At 68.4% G+C, this 13859-nt stretch overlaps 1 protein-coding gene across 1 annotated transcript in view; it reads left to right on the forward strand.

The window, feature by feature from the left end:
* ASIC4 (acid sensing ion channel subunit family member 4) overlaps positions 1 to 13859 on the forward strand; it is a 54461-nt gene that overhangs the window by 25750 nt on the left and 14852 nt on the right. The gene's annotated exons all lie outside the window — the stretch shown is intronic.

Below are 13859 nucleotides of genomic sequence, written 5' to 3' on the forward strand. Positions count from 1 at the left end.
CTCCCGGGCCAGGCTCTCACTTAGGATGCAGCTTGCAACTGCCGAGTCGCTTCCTCCTCCGGCACATCCCCCGGCCCCCCCGGCACAGCTCCCAGCCCCCCGCCTGGTGCAGCCCCAGCCCCCTGCACCCCAGCACTCCGCCTGGCGCATTCCCCGGCCCACCCAGCAGCCCCCGGCACAGCCCCCAGCTCCCCGCCTGGTGCAGCCCCCAGCCCCGGCACAGCTCCCAGCCCCACCCCCACCCCAGCCCCTGCCTGGCGCATCCTCCACCACCTGGAGCCGCACCTCTCTGAGCCTCAGCACGTCTGTCTATGCCGTGGGCCCCCCCCAGGGAGTCCCCTCGCTCTGGGCTCCCGGGGCCTCCTCACCCCGAGGGAATAATGCCCCCCCCACCCTGTTCTCTAGCCCGGAGCGACTCTCCCCCAGCGTAACACAGGAGGGTTTACTGAGGGTTGAACCCAGCACAGGAAACTCTCAGGGCCTCAGGCCTGGCCTCCCCCAGCCCAGCACATCCCAGTCCCCCTGCAGCCAGGTGGGCTCTGCCTGCTCCCCCTCTCCAGCCCCGAGCCCCCCTGCTCCCAGCTGGGCTCCGATACCCCCGGCCCCAAGCCCCCTCTGTCCATTGGCTTCTCTCCAGGGAAACAGGGTCGTAAATAGGCAGGCCTGGGTCTCCTCTCCTCTCCGCCCCCCTCTGGCCCCTCTGGCTGGAACCGGCTGGGCAGGTCACCAGGGTCCTCTCCCCGCAGCCCCATTGTCCCCCAATGGCCAGAACCGGCTGCGACTCCTGAGCCGGGTCTCCGGGTCCCCAGGTCACCAGTCGCTGGGGTCTCCATCCTCCAGGCCGGGCCGGGTCCCGAGTCCCTCTCCGGTCCCGTGTCCCCACAAACTCCCTCTCCCCTCCCCTCGTTACACCAGTGACACCCGGGGACACTGAGCCCCCCCCCCGCCTGCAACCCTGGAAAACACAGAAACCCCCCACTCCATCACACCGCTCACATGGGGCCGGCCGAGCTCCAAGCCCCACTGGGCCCAGGGCGGGGTTCCCAGCACCCCAAGTCTGTCGTCCGAGCCCCGGGGCCGCAGAGCTGGGTCTGATCCCCCCCCCGCCCCCGGCGTGGCAGGAGCGAGGCCCTGGTGCTGCGGAGGCAAATTCATGTGGGAGCCGAGCGGCGACGACTCCGTCAAGGTCAGAGCGTCTCCGCGCCAGGGAAATGAGGAGTCATGGCAGGAAATCACCTGCCTAATGGGGGTGTCCCCGGCGTGAGCGCAGCGCCGGGATCCCAGCCGCGGGCAGGGCCGAGCCAGAGCGCCGGGCAGGGAGCGCCAGGCCCGCACGGGGGGGACTCCTGCTTCCCACCAGCACCGGGGAGGGGGCAGAACGGGGGCCTGGCTGTGCTCACATGGGAGCCTGTCCCCCCCCCCCCACACCCCCGGCCCTGCCGTCTCTCCCCGCTGCGCGATCCCGGCTGACAGGACAGATGGGAGCTGCCAGGAGCCCGGCTGGAGCCCGGCCCTGCCAGGCTCATTTCTGGGTCAGCTGCTGGGAGGAAATCACGTTCCCGGCACAGGCAGCCCCCCCGGAGCCGCTTGTCGCTAATTGGGTTTGGCGGGCTGGAAAGGCAGAGCCCTTCAGGCCTGGTCTGTGCTCCGCTCGGCCGGCCGGGCTCCCCGGGCCCTCGGCGCTGCGCCGGCCCGGCCAGTCCCCTCAACGGCTCCTCTGCGCCGCCCCGGCCGGCTCCTCTGCGCCGCCTGGGACCCCCGGCCGGCTCCCCGCTGCGCCGCCCCTGGGACCCCTGGGCCGGCTCCCCTCTGCGCCGCCTCGGCCGGCTGCCTCCCCTCTGCGCCCCCGGCCGGCTCCCCTCTGCGCCGCCTGGGACCCCGGGCCGGCTCCTCTGCGCCGCCCGGGACCCCGGGCCGCTCCCCTCTGCACCGCCCGCCTGGTCCCCTCAACGGCTCCCCTCTGCGCCCCCGGCCGGCTCCTCCCGCGCCCCCGGGCCGGCTCCCCTCTGCCCCGCCCGCCTGGTCCCCCTCAACGGCTCCCCTCTGCGCCGCCCCCGGGACCCCGGGGCCGGCTCCTCTGCCCGCCCCCTCTGCCGCGCCCGCCTGGTCCCCTCAACGGGTCCCCTCTGCGCCGCCCCGGCCGGCTGCCCTCTGCGCTGGGTCTCTTGGCTCTGTCCTGCCAGCTCCAAGGGGAAGGGCTCAGGGCCCCACGCGCTCAGGGACGGGTGTTGTGGGATGGGATAGGAGCCTGCAGGCAACCCACTGCCCCCCCCGTCACTGTCCCCCCCCGTCACCGCTGCCCTCGCCAGCCCCCGCTCTGCCAGCCTGGGCCCCTGGGTTCCCAGGGCGGGGGGGCCTAGCGGGGGGAGGGGTTATATGTGACCCCTTCCAGGTCTCCGTGGTCTCCCCCCCCCACTGTGGCTGGCCCTGGGGGGCTGTGGTGCCTGGTGCGGGCAGCGAGTGGCTGGGGGGGCTGCCCCCCCCCCAGCTGATTGCAATCAGCGCTGCCCTGAGGTTTCTGAAAGGCCGTTTCCCGTCGCCCGGCAGCCGCTGCTGAAAGGAAGCGAATCGAAAGCCCTTGTGTGAAAGGGGCTGATGGTATCAGGCACCGCCACAGCCTCGCCAGCCGCCACCGGCCTGCGGCTCAGAGCCCCCCCTCCCCCCGGCGCCAGTGAGGGGCTGCGGGGCCGCGACTGCACACGGGACAGGCCAGTGCTGGGAGGTGGCACCGCCGGGCTCGCGGCCATTGCTGCTACAGGGCACACGTGGCCAAGGGGGGCACCAGGGCAGCGCAGGGGTGGGGGGGCACCAGGGCAGCGCGGGGGGGGGGGGGCACAGGGGCAGCGCGGGGGCACCAGGGCAGCATGGGGGTGGGGGGGCACCAGGGCAGCACGAGGATGGGGGGCACCAGGGCAGCGCGGGGGCTGTGCCATTCAGTGGGGGCTTCTGGCTGCCACTGGGCCAGACCTGGGAGAGTCACCCCTGTCCTGCCTGGCCCGGCCCAGCCGCTGCTATCCTACCTATGCCAGGTTCACCATGCACCCCTCCCCCACCCACCTCCCCTGGGGGGGCACCCTGCACCCTCCCCATCCACCTCCCAGGGGACACTGCACCCTCCCCATCCACCTCCCAGGGGACACTGCACCCCTCCCCACCCACCCTGCACCCCTCCCCACCCACCTCCCCGGGGACACTGCACCCTCCCCATCCACCTCCCTGCACCTCCCCCACCCACCTCCCAGGGGCACCCTGCACCCCTCCCCACCCACCTCCCCAGGGGACATTGCACCCTCCCCATCCACCAGCACCCCTGCACCCTCCCCACCCATCTCCCAGGGGACACTGCACCCTCCCCACCCACTCCCGGGGGCACCCTGCACCCCTCCCCACCCACCTCCCAGGGGACACTGCACCCTCCCCCATCCACCTCCCTGGGGGCACCCTGCACCCTCCCCACCCACCTCCTGGGGGCACCCTGCACCCCTCCCCACCCACCTCCCCGGGGACACCCTGCACCCTCCCACCCACCTCCCAGGCAGACACTGCACCCTCCCCATCCACCTCCCACCCTGCACCCCCACCTGCCCAGGAGGACACCTGCACCTGTGGAAACCTGGCCCCTGAGCCCCCAGGGACTGCTGGGCCCTGAGCGTACAGCCCTGAAAGCTGCCCCGGGGCCCTGCCTGCAGGATGGGCCCTGCCCCCACTCCGGTTACTGCCCCAGGGGGATGCTGTGACCAGGCCCTGCAATGGGGCTGCGCAGGGGGCTCTGGGGGTCAGTGGCTGGGCCCTGCAGGGGGCAGCTGCAGCCGGTGTGTGGGGCTCTGGGTCTGGCTGCACTCGGGTCACCGCCTTTGAAATGCAAAAAACCTAACACCCCCCCCAACTCCACAACCTCTTCCCTGCACCCCCCACGCACCATGTCAGAGAGAGGGCAGAGCCGTAAGAGTGAGAACATCAGTGTCTGTCTGACCCGATGGGACGACCTGGGAACGTTCCTAATGTTTGCTCTGAATACGGTGTTGGTGCCTCAGTGTCCCCTCTGCAGTTCTTAATATCCAGGTGGGGGGATCAGGGGGTGTGGTTGCTGCAGAGGAAGGGGCCAGTGCACCTAAATGCCTGGCACTCTGTCTCCTAGCAACTGATGGTCTGGGCCCCCCCCCTCCCCTGCAAAGGTGCCAGCTGAAGGTGTTGGAGACAAAGGGATCAGGTGACCTCCTGGCCCGGGAAAGGGGCTGAGCAGAGGAGGGGCTGGAGGGGGGGGGGGTTAGTCTGGAGCTGGCTGGGGACGAGGAGTGAGGGCAGACGTGGGGGTCTGGCTCACTGCCCCCCAGAATGGACCCGGCCGAGGGGTCCGGTTCTCTGTACCTACAAGCTCTGTTTCAGACCCTGTTCCTGTCATCGAATAAACCTCTGTGTTACTGGCTGGCTGAGAGTCACGTCTGACTGCGCAGTGGGGGGGCAGGACCCTGTGGCCCCCCCAGGACCCCGCCTGGGCGGACTCGCTGGGGGAAGCGCACGGAGGGGCAGAGGATGCTGAATGCTCCAAGGAGAGACCCAGGAGGTGAAGCCGTGGGAGCTTCTTGCCCTGCAGACAGGCTGCTCCGAGGGAGAGGAGGCTCCCCAGGGTCCTGCCTGGCTTGGTGGGGAGCAGCTCCAGAGCAGCGCCCGGGGACTCCCTGACACCCTGTGGCACCATCTGGAGCTGGGCACAGAAACTTTTCACTCCATCGCTGTGTCCTGTGATGGTGCAAATTGGTCGAGCCCCGTAAAACAGCCCGGCAGATTTCATTATCTTTCTGGTCACTGGCAAATCCATGAAACCCGGCCAGGCTGGTCAAATACCCGCATCTCCGGTAACCCAGGGCCTGTCCGGTGACCCTAGGCCGGGTGTGCACGGGGGGAGCCCCAGGCTGCACCGAGCTGGGCGCAGGGGGCGCCGGGGGGGGGGGGGGGGTCCCGGCTCAGCGCCTGCCCTGGGTGACAGAAGCCGGAGCCCGTCTGTGTGCGTCTGCTGCCACCTGCTGGGCAGACCGGGCATTGCTGGGTGAGACCAGCTCACTGGGGCGGCTCTTGCACGGAGGCCGCTGCAGGTGCCACCCAGCTGGAGACGGCGGCGCTATGTGGGGTCCCTGCTCTTCAGCCACCCCAGCCTCACTGCTGCATGACCAGCGCGGTGAGAGCGTTTGCACGGACGTGTCAGCCCAGCCTGTGCCCGCCCAGCGCGGTGACAGCGTTTGCACGGACGTGACAGCCCGGCCTGCACACGCCCAGCGCGGCGACAGCGTTTGCACGGACGTGTCAGCCCAGGCTGCACATACCCAGCGCGGCGACAGCGTTTGCACGGGCGTGTCAGCCCAGCCTGTGCCCGCCCAGCGCTGCAACAGCGTTTGCACGGACGTGACAGCCCGGCCTGCACACGCCCAGCATGGTGAGAGCGTTTGCACGGATGTATCAGCCCAGCCTGTGCCCGTCCAGCACGGCAACAGCGTTTGCACGGACGTGTCAGCCCAGGCTGCACACGCCCAGCGCGGCGACAGCGTTTGCACGGACGTGTCAGCCCAGCCTGTGCCCGCCCAGTGGTCATGGAAAACATTACAGTTCACAGAAAATATTACGACACCCCCTCCCCCGGCTTTGTCACGGCCCAGACGGCTACACCAAGGCTGCTACTTGGCGTGTCCTGGCTCCCGGCCGGGGCGGGTGGCAGTGATGGGGCAGGGTTTGCAGGGGGCTGAGCTTGGCACTGACCGTCAGCGTCGGCTGAGGAATGTGCACTGCCGAGTTCACAGCCAGTCCGGCAATGGGCCCAGATCAGCCTGATTCAGCCAGAAGCTCCTCACTGGCCCGGCTGTCTGAGGGCTGGCAGTGCCGAACTGCCCGCGCCGCGCCAGAGACGGGCCCGGCATTGCTTCGGGCCTTGTCCAGGGCCAGCACGGAGCCGCTCGCTGCAGCCAGCCAGGACAGTGAGGCTGCGGGTTGAGTCTTCTAAGGCGCGTCCAGCGAGAGCAGCAGCCGAGGCCGAGCGGGTGCGACCTGAGCACGCGGCCGAGGCACCGCAGGAGAACGAGCGGGAATCCCAGGGGCACCTCCAGCAGCCGGTTTAGCCCGGGCTGGGCCAGGCCCAGTCTCTGCCCCCCGTTGCTGGGATCGTTTCAAGCCTGGAGAGGGGCAGGACGTTCTGGGGAAGCCCTGGAGACAGGAGACAGGCTCCCAGTCCCTGCACCCATGTCTGGGACGGCACTGGGGCTGTGTCCCTACTGTGCTGTCACGGAGCCACCAGCCCGGTGCTCTCGCACGGCTCAGTGGGTCAGCCCCCCTTGGGCTCACACTGTCACTGGGCTTCCCCGCCTCCTGGGACCGACCCACCAAGCCCGCAGCACCCCCGGGTCACGCCGTGAGCTCCCCTCTGTGAGTCCACCTGAGGGAGCCGTGTGCACCCCCAGCTTCCTTAAACCGGAGTAACAGCAGGGGGTTCCTAGGCGTCTGGACGCAGCATCCAGAGAAGGGAATCCAGTATCTCTCCCACTCCACAACCCCACCTGGCCCCTCCTCAGCCCTTTGTCCCCCGGCTGGTTGCACCCTCTGGCTTCCTATGGGGGGGGGGGCATCCATGGGCATTTGTTGCTAGGTGCCAAATGTCCGGGCCATTGGAGTGGCCATTGTCGCCTGGGTAGGAAAGTGTCTTGTGTCTCTGGGTCTCTGCATAGAGCAAACACCCTAGTTACCCATGCACCACCTAGGGGAAACTGAGGCACACACACATTATTCATCCAAAATATTATGACAAATTCCCACTCGGTCACGTGTGTCCAGGCTGCATGGGCTCATCCAGACCGTCTGGGGCACTTCTGTCCCCTGTGCTGACCAGACGAAGGGGTTACTTGGCCGCTGTTCGGAAAGAGCGATGCGGCTGAATGCAGCAACCCCAGAGCGACTCTGCCGTTGGTCCCAAGGAAAGTCTTCACGTCTGCATCAATGCAGGACACGCAGGGCAGTTTAGAGCGAGTCGTCCCACCACTGCCCAGGGCTTTAGCTTGAGACGCTTTAGGAGCCGGTGGCTGAACGCAATGAGCCGTGCGCGGCACTTTTCTTGCATGGCCTCGGGCCTGTGAGCCGCAGCAGGCGAGTCCGGGGCGCTGAGGTGGTGTCTCGGCGTCATGCACAGACGAGCTCGGTAATGGCCCAGACGCTGTTCCGATACACAGGGCCCCGTTTCCATCGGCGCGGGAACGAGGGGCGCAGCACGTTGGCCGGTGCTGCCAGAACAAAGCTGAGTATTTCATGGTTCTGGGGAGCCCCGGAGCTGTGCTGAGCCGTGTGGCGTGAGCGGGAATCGCCCCTTGTCACCGTGGGTTTGAGCAGCAGGGTTAGTGTCGTTAGCCGGCCCTCAGCACCCCGTAACGTGGCCCAGCGCCACCGCCGGGCTCCGACCTCCACAGGCAGGTGCCGAGCTGGGCCTGGGGGCACCGACTGGCTGGTGCTAAGTGGCTGTCGGCGGCGTAGCGCTGAGCGCGGTTCTGTTCCCGGGGACACTGGCCTGTTCGCTGAGGCAGGCGCATCGCGGGCGGGTCGGGGGGGGGGGAAGCGGGCGCATGGCAGGCGGGTCCCCGGATCCTCCTTCTTCCCTCTTTTAAAGCTGGGCTCTACATTAGCCTTTTCCAGTCATCCGGGGCCTCCCCCGATCGCCAGGAGTTTTCAAAGATAATGGCCAATGGCTCTGCAATCACATCCACCAACACCTCTAGCACCCTCGGATGCAGCATCCGGCCCCAGGGACTTGTGCTCGTCCAGCTTTTCTAAATAGTCCCAAACCCTTTCGGTGGCAGCTTCTCCCTCTTCCGTGCTTGGCGCCGCGCCTGGGCTGACACAAGGCACAGAGCGGGGCAGGGGCATGGGGCAGGGCCCAGCTCGGGGGCAGGGCAGGAAGGGAACGACCCGAGATGAGTGGGGAGCCCCGAGTGCAGCAACCTGGGGAACGACGGAGCAGAGAGAGCGAGCGGGGATCCCCCCCCCAACCAGAGAGCAAAACGCGAATTGTCGTCAACATCGGCTCCCCGTGCGATCACAGAGCCCCCCTGCCTGGTGACCCTGCCCCCCCCCGCTCTGCCCCCAGCCAGCACCCCCCGGGGCAGCCTCTGCCAGGGAGCTCAGAGCCAGCCCCTCCCAGCCTGGCAGGAGTCCCCGGAGCAGGCAGCGTATTCGCAACTGTCAGTGCGCCTGCACATACACACACACTGCACACTGCACACACACACTGCACACTGCACACACACACAGAGCACACAGCACACACACACAGGCGCACTCCCACAGGGCCCTCCTTGGGCTTTATGGGGCCCTGTGCAGTGTTATTAAACTGGTGCCCCTATGCCCCACGGCAGCCCGGGCTCAGGTGTGTATTTTAGGTAAGGGGGGGGGGGCGGGGTGTTTTGAAGGATTTATTTTAAAAACTCTGTCTGAAGATCCCAGCATTTAAGGCTAAGATGATTGTGCATCTAAAAATCGATGCGAGGGTTTTTTAGAGATGTGTGCAGTGCTGGACTGTGTGTGGGGGGAAGAAAGAACGAGGGACTTAGGGAGAGGACAGGTGAACCTGAGCCAGGCAGGGCCAGGCAGGGGGCACCTTCACCCCCTTGCCCTGGGAGGGGGGGAGAGGGGGGCCGGAGGAGGGTGAGTTAGTTAGTTTCTGGTTAGGGCTGGGTGTGTGTGGATTTCAGGAATCCCTGGCTGGGGACTAGCCTGACCCCCCCAGAAAGGCCAGATTGAGGGGTCTGCTGGCCTTACAAGCTCTGCTGTAGCCTGTGCTCCTGTGTCCAATAAACCTTCTGTGTTACTGGCTGGCTGAGAGTCACTGGGAGTCCCAGGCAGGGGGGTGCAGGGCCGGACGCCCCCACACGCCGTGACAATGTGATTTTATAATTTTCACCAACTCTCTAATGAAATATTTGTAAAGCAAATTTTAAACGCAGGCTCCTGTAGCCTGACGTGTTCTGAGACACCAGGCCAGCGACGCCCAGCTGGTTCTGTCAGTAAATTCAGAACCTGCGAGTAGATCCGGGGCGTTGGCGAGTGCCTGTGAAATGGCTTCACTACCCCTCCAACGGCTCTTTGACGTTTCACTGTTGTGCTGACAGGTCTGGCGGCTGGAGGCTTTGTCACTGCTCAGTCCTAGATCCCCTCCAGAGTAAGTCACCGGCTGGGAGCCGGCAGGAAGGGTCAGAACAGGGACAGGACGAGCCGGAGGGATGGACACTAAGACCCAGGAGTGCCCCAAATTTTCGGGTGCCCTCCCTATGCCTAAGGATGGCCCTGCACCCACCCGTACACACACCATGTGCACACAGGCACAGCCGCACAATACACAGCGCTCAGAGAGACACACACACAGTGCGTGCGCACGTCATGCAAACACTGGCACAGGGGCACACACACACACACACACACTCACAGCATGCACACACACTGCATGCACACGCACACACACACACACAGCATGCACACAGCACACGCACACACACAGCACATGCACACACACTGTATGCACACGCACACACACACACACAGCATGCACACGCACACACACACACACAGCATGCACACAGCACACGCACACACACAGCATGCGCACGCACACGCACACACACAGCATATGCACACACACACACACAGCATGTGCATACGCACACACACAGCATGCACGCACTGTATGCTGCACACACACACAGCATGCCCATGCAGACGAACACACACACACACACAGCCTGAACACTCACACACACAGCATGCACACGCACACACACACACACACAGCATGCACACGCACACGCACACACACAGCATGCGCACGCACACGCACACACACACACACACAGCATGCACACAGCACACGCACACACACAGCATGCACACGCGCACACACAGCATGCAGACCAGTACGGGCACACGCTGGCCCAGCCGTGCGTGAGGCACGCAGACACCACTAGAGACGTGTGCACACTGGGGCAGTCCCGCCCTGGCAGGACACTGAGGGGCAGCAGGCAGGAGCCATGCCCGGGCGAGGTGGTGAAAGCTGGAGCCTGGCACCCCATGTCCCTACCCCTGCTGCCCCGCCAGGCTGGCTCCCGGTGCCGGCGTGTGGGGGGGGAAGGGCTGCACTGGCTCTGGGGGTCCACGGCTGCGCCAGGCACCTCTCCCCACCCCGTGCCAAGCGCTGGGAGCCGGCCGGCCTGCCCCTGCTCAGGGACAGCTAAGGAGCTGGCACCCTCCCTGCTGCCCGGTCTCTGCAGGGGGCATGGCGGGAGCGGGGAGCTGGGGGGAGCACGGTGCTGTCCCTAGGGGGAGTGGGGCAGAACAGAGTATGGGGTGGGAGAGCACAGGGGAGTGGGCTGGTGCATGGGGACAGAGCGTGCAGGGGCTGCGGTGCCGGGGGCGGGAGGGGGGAGCTGGGGGGAGCACAGTGCTGTCCCTGGGGGAGTGGGGCAGAACAGAGTACGGGGGGGGAGAGCACAGGGGAGCAGGCTGGTGCATGGCGGCAGAGGGGGCAGGGGCTGCGGTGCCGGGGGCGGGAGGATGCTCTGGTGTCGAAGGACAGGAGACGGTCAGGCTTTGTGCTGCCCCGTCGGAGGCAGGTACCGGGGTGGGTGCTGGGTCCCAGCACCGGGGACCCCCCCTCGTCACCCCATCTTGGGATCCCAGGCTCCTGGGATGTGGCTGCTGCTGGCTGCTTCTGTGGGCTGGGCCATGCCCAGGGCTGCCCACGCCCTGCCCCCGGGTGGCAGAGGGGCACCGACCGTTCCAAGGGGGGCCCGGGGCAGCCCCTCGGCTCTTAGGAAGGGGCAGCCCGTGGAGACGCCAGGTCCCAGGCCCCGATGCTGCCCTGCGGGAGCCGCGTGGCCAAGCGCCATGGGGGGGCATCGTGGGGTCTGCAGCCCGGGCACCTCCCCCCCGGCTGCCCCTCTGCTGCCAGCTGTCGCCGCACGGGGCCGGGGGAGGGGCTGCCGGGCTGATCAGAGGCTGCCAGGCGGCACCGAGAACATGGAGACGCGGCTTTGAAGCCGCCCTGACGAGCTGTCTGGGTGTCGGAGCCGCGCCGACAGCGTCTCCCTTTGAGGAGCCGACGGGGGGAGCGCAGCCCCCCCCCCACCGCACTGGGCCCCGCGCTCTGATCACCGTCTCGCCTGCCGCTTCAAAGAGCCGACCGGCGCCCGCGTCAGCATGGCAGGATCGGGCGCCCCCGGCCCAGCCCCGGCGTGGTGGGACCCCGGCTGCCGGCCTGGGGCTGGGGGGGCAATGCCAGGATGGGCCATTCAGAGCAACGCTGGCAGGCAGAGGGATGGGTTGCTGCTGCCTGTGAACGGCTCAGCCTGGGTGGGGGAGCCTCCCCCAGCCTGGCAGCCCCTGCCCCAGCTCTGCCCCTCCTGTCGCTCCCCAATTTGTGCGGCCGCGCTGGGAACCCCCCGAGGGAGCCCCCCGACTGGGGGCAGGGCCAGGCACTGTCTGAGGGGCACAGACGCTCCGGGGCAGGACCCTGCGTCTGGGGAGTGGGGTGATGGGGCCGAGGATGGGCAGAAGCCGGGGTTCCCGGGGCAGGGGTCCCGGCAGAAGTGACCACACAGCCCTGCCGGGACACGGCACCGGAGCCACCAGCTGCCGTAGGCTCATGAGGGCTGGGACATGGACCCCCTGGGATCTCTGCCCCCACTGGGCACCCAGATCCTGCCAGGCCTCCCTCGCCCCAGTGCCAGGGCCAGCACGACGCCCCCCGCCCAGCTGGTGCCAGGGCCGGCACGACGCCCCCCCGCCCAGCCCGGAGCCAGGGCCGGCACGACGCCCCCCGCCCAGCCCGGCGCCAGGGCCAGCACGACGCCCCCCCCAGCTGGTGCCAGGGCCGCACGACGCCCCCCGCCCAGCCCGGGCCAGGGCCGGCACGACGCCCCGCCCAGCCCGGCGCCAGGGCCGCACGACGCCCCCCGCCCAGCCCGGCGCCAGGGCCAGCACGACGCCCCCCGCCCCGCCCGGCGCCAGGGCCCGCACGCTGCCCCCGCCCAGCCCGGCGCCAGGGGAGCTCTAGGAATTTTCCGTTCCTGCCTGGAGCTTGGGGGGAGGGTGTCTGTCTGCACCAGCCCCCGCCCCTCACCTCGCCCGTCACTGGAGCAGCTCAGGAGGCACCTGCCACGCTCGGCTCATGCAAGGTGCTGGATGCCGGGAGCTGCACAACAGGCTCCGGAGAGAGGAACCTCCCTGGAGGGAAACTAGGACAGGCGACAGGGCCAGGCGCCTCCCAGGGCAGAGCCAGGACAGATCCAGGGCAGGCTGTGGGGCCGGGCGCCTCCCAGGGCAGATCCAGGGCAGGCCGTGGGGCCGGGCGCCTCTGGGCAGCTCCAGGGCAAGCCGTGGGGCCAGGCGCCTCCCAGGGCAGCTCCAGGGCAGGCCGTGGGGCCGGGCGCCTCCCAGGGCAAACCGACCCCTGGCTGAAGCCTGAGGACACCACGCCCAGCCGGTGGCGATGCCCCGGCCCCATTCCTGCTGCCCCACGGGGGCGCCCCTGGCCCCAGCCCCGGGCGGCTCCTTCGCCCAGATCACCGCCCGGTTCCTGCGCGTCACCAAGCTCCACGGCCTGCACCACCTGGGCTCCCGCCGGCAGTCGCGCCCGCGGTGTCTGCTCTGGGGCCTGGCCTTCCTGCTCTCGCTCGGCCTCCTGGGCACCTGGTCCAGCAACCGCGTCCGCTACCTGCTGTCCTGCCCCGTGCACAGCCGGGTGCGCATGGAGTGGGCCAGGCGGCTGCGCTTCCCGGCCGTCACCCTCTGCAACAACAACCCCGTGCGCTTCCCGCAGCTCACCAAGCCCGACCTGTACTCGGCCGGGCAGTGGCTGGGCCTGGCCGGGGAGAACCGCTCCCTGCTGCCGGGGCTGCTGGAGGGGCTGCCCGACGCCCAGCGCCGCTGGCTCAGCCGCCTCGCCAACTACTCGCGCTTCCTGCCGCCGCGCCGCTCCGAGCGCACCATGCAGAGCCTCTTCCACCGCCTGGGCCACCGGCTCGAGGACATGCTGCTGGCCTGCCGCTTCCGGGGGGAGCCCTGCGGCCCCCCGCACTTCACGCCCGTGAGTCCCCCGCCGGAGGCTGGCACACGCGGGGCTGGGGGGGCGGGGGCTGGCCGGGGCCCGAGGCAGGTCGCTGGCTCTGCGTGTGGGGACGGGGTGGGAGGGCACACACGGTACTGGGGCTCTGGGGCTGGCCGGGGTCCGAGGCAGATCACTGGCTCTGCATGTGGGGAGCGGGGTGGGGAGGGCGCACACGGTACTGGGGGCTCTGGGGGGGGTGACTCTGCAGGCATTTGGGCGGCTCACACATGGTGCTGATGGGGGCTGTAGAGAATGGGAGGGACAGGAGCCCCCTCCCAGATCCCTGCCCTGCTCTGCCCCACAGTCAGGTGGGACCCCTGGGACATTGCTGCCTTGGGGTCGCTCCCCAACCCCTCCAATCCTCCCCCCGTCTCAGAGATGCCACATCCAAATGCCAGGGAGGGGCCGTGTGTTACTTTGCTGGTGGGGAGGGGCCGTGTGGCTGGGGGGGGCGTGTGCTGAAGGCTGGGGGGCTGGGGAGGGGCCGTGTGGCTGGGGTGCAGGGTCACGTGTGGGCGGGAGTGCTGTGTTGTGATGCAGGGAGGCGGCAGCTGGACCAGACCTTAACCAGCCTGCCTGGTGCAGGGCAGACAGAAGCGACAGCCTCAGGGGGGTGCCGCCCTACAGTGGGTCCTGGGGTGACCCTCCCACACCCCCTAGCAGATCCAGCAGGTCCCTAGGGACACGTCCCTAGACACGTTGGCATCAGCCGTTGGAGGCAGGATCCTGGCTG

Source organism: Mauremys reevesii, linkage group 11, assembly GCF_016161935.1.
Source record: "Mauremys reevesii isolate NIE-2019 linkage group 11, ASM1616193v1, whole genome shotgun sequence".
Taxonomy (NCBI): Eukaryota; Metazoa; Chordata; order Testudines; family Geoemydidae; genus Mauremys; species Mauremys reevesii.